The following is a 3,101-nucleotide window of genomic DNA, read 5'->3' on the forward strand; positions in this document are numbered from 1 at the left end:
TTAACAAAAGAACTCTAGCGGTCCAGGATTTTATCCTAAATTGCTATTATACTCACAAGAGAGCATTTTAATAACCAAAGAACTCTAGCCATGCTTTGTGATATACTACTGAAGGAAATATGCCCTAGAGGCAATAATAAAGTTATTATTTATTTCCTTATATCATGATAAATGTTTATTATTCATGCTAGAATTGTATTAACCGGAAACATAATACATGTGTGAATACATAGACCAACAGAGTGTCACTAGTATGCCTCTACTTGACTAGCTCGTTAATCAAAGATGGTTATGTTTCCTAACCATGAACAAGGAGTTGTTATTTGATTAACGAGGTCACATCATTAGTAGAATGATCTGATTGACATGACCCATTCCATTAGCTTAGCACCCGATCGTTTAGTATGTTGCTATTGCTTTCTTCATGACTTATACATGTTCCTATAACTATGAGATTATGCAACTCCCGTTTACCAGAGGAACACTTTGGGTACTACCAAACGTCACAACGTAACTGGGTGATTATAAAGGAGTACTACAGGTGTCTCCAATGGTAGATGTTGGGTTGGCGTATTTCGAGATTAGGGTTTGTCACTCCGATTGTCGGAGAGGTATCTCTGGGCCCTCTCGGTAATGCACATCACATAAGCCTTGCAAGCACTGCAACTAATAAGTTAGTTGTGAGATGATGTATTACGGAACGAGTAAAGAGACTTGCTGGTAACGAGATTGAACTAGGTATTGGATACCGACGATCGAATCTCGGGCAAGTAACATACCGATGACAAAGGGAACAACGTATGTTGTTATGCGGTCTGACCGATAAAGATCTTCGTAGAATATGTAGGAGCCAATATGGGCATCCAGGTCCCGCTATTGGTTATTGACCGGAGACGTGTCTCGGTCATGTCTACATTGTTCTCGAACCGTAGGGTCTGCACGCTTAACGTTACGATGACAGTTATTATGAGTTTATGCATTTTGATGTACCGAAGGTTGTTCGGAGTCCCGGATGAGATCACGGACATGACGAGGAGTCTCGAAATGGTCGAGACGTAAAGATTGATATATTGGAAGCCTATGTTTGGACATCGGAAGTGTTCCGGGTGAAATCAGGATTTTACCGGAATACCGGGAGGGTTATCGGAACCCCCCGGGAGACTAATGGGCCTATTGGGCCTTAGTGGAAAAAAGAGAAAAAGGGAAAAGGCCCAAGCTGGCCGGCGCCCCCCTTCCCCAAGTCCTATTAGGAATAGGATAAGGGGCCGGCCCCCCTTCTCTCTCTTTTCCCCCCGGGAGTCCTAATTGGATTAGGATTGGGGGGAGGAGTCCTACTCCCGGTGGGAGTAGGACTCCCCTGCACCTCCCCTCCCTTGGCCGGCCGGCCCCCCTCCTCCAACCTTTATATACGGGGGCAGGGGGCACCCCAAGACACACAACTTGATCCTTGAGATCGCTCCTTAGCCGTGTGCGGTGCCCCTGCCACCAAATTCCACCTCGATCGTACCGTTGTAGTGCTTAGGTGAAGCCCTGCGTCGGTAGTACATCAAGATCGTCACCACGCCGTCGTGCTGACGGAACTCCTCCCCGAAGCTTTGCTGGATCGGAGCCCGGGGATCGTCATCGAGCTGAACGTGTGCTAAGAACTCGGAGGTGCCGGAGTAACGGTGCTTGGATCGGTCGGATCGGGAAGAAGACGTACGACTACTTCCTCTACGTTGTGTGATCGCTTCCGCAGTCGGTCTGCGTTGGTACGTAGACAACACTCTCCCCTCTCGTTGCTGTGCATCACCATGATCTTGCGTGTGCGTAGGAAAATTTTCGAAATTACTACGTTCCCCAATAGTGGTATCAGAGCCTAGGTTTTATGGTTTGATGTTATATGCACGAGTAGAACACAAGTGAGTTGTGGGCGATACAAGTCATACTGCCTACCAGCATGTCATACTTTGGTTCGGCGGTATTGTTGGTTGAGACGATCCGGACCAACCTTACGCGTACTCTTACGCGAGACCGGTTCCCTCGACGTGCTTTGCACATAGATGGCTTGCGGAAGACTGTCTCTCCAACTTTAGTTGAACCAAGTGTGACTACGCCCGGTCCTTGAGAAGGTTAAAACGGAGTCTATTTGACGAACTATCGTTGTGGTTTTGATGCGTAGGTGAGATGAGTTCTTACTTAAGCCCGTAGCAGCCACGTAAAACTTGCAACAACAAAGTAGAGGACGTCTAACTTGTTTTTGCAGGGTATGTTGTGATGTGATATGGTCAAGGCATGATGCTGATTTTATTGTATGAGATGATCATGTTTTGTAACTAAGTTATCGGCAACTGGCAGGAGCCATATGGTTGTCGCTTTATTGTATGCAATGCAATCGCGATGTAATGCTTTACTAGATTACTAAACGGTAGTAATAGTCGTGGAAGCATAAGATTGGCGAGACGACAACGATGCTACGATGGAGATCAAGGTGTCGCGCCGGTGACGATGGTGATCATGACGGTGCTTCGGAGATGGAGATCACAAGCACAAGATGATGATGGCCATATCATATCACTTATATTGATTGCATGTGATGTTTATCCTTTTATGCATCTTATCTTGGTTTGATTGACGGTAGCATTATAAGATGATCTCTCACTAAATTATCAAGAAGTGTTCTCCCTGAGTATGCACCGTTTCCAAAGTTCGTCGTGCCTAGACACCACGTGATGATCGGGTGTGATAAGCTCTACGTCCATCTACAACGGGTGCAAGCCAGTTTTGCACACGCAGAATACTCAGGTTAAACTTGACGAGCCTAGCATATGCAGATATGGCCTCGGAACACAGAGACCGAAAGGTCGAGCGTGAATCATATAGTAGATATGATCAACATGACGATGTTCACCATTGAAAACTACTCCATCTCACGTGATGATCGGTTATGGTTTAGTTGATTTGGATCACGTGATCACTTAGAGGATTAGAGGGATGTCTATCTAAGTGGGAGTTCCTAAGTAATTTGATTAACTGAACTTAAACTTATCATGAACTTAGTACCTGATAGTATCTTGCTTGTAGATAGATGGCTCGTGTTGTTGTTCCGTTGAATTTTAATG

This window comes from Triticum urartu, chromosome 5A, assembly GCF_056163025.1.
Source record: "Triticum urartu cultivar PI428250 chromosome 5A, HENAU_Tu73, whole genome shotgun sequence".
Lineage (NCBI taxonomy): Eukaryota > Viridiplantae > Streptophyta > Magnoliopsida > Poales > Poaceae > Triticum > Triticum urartu.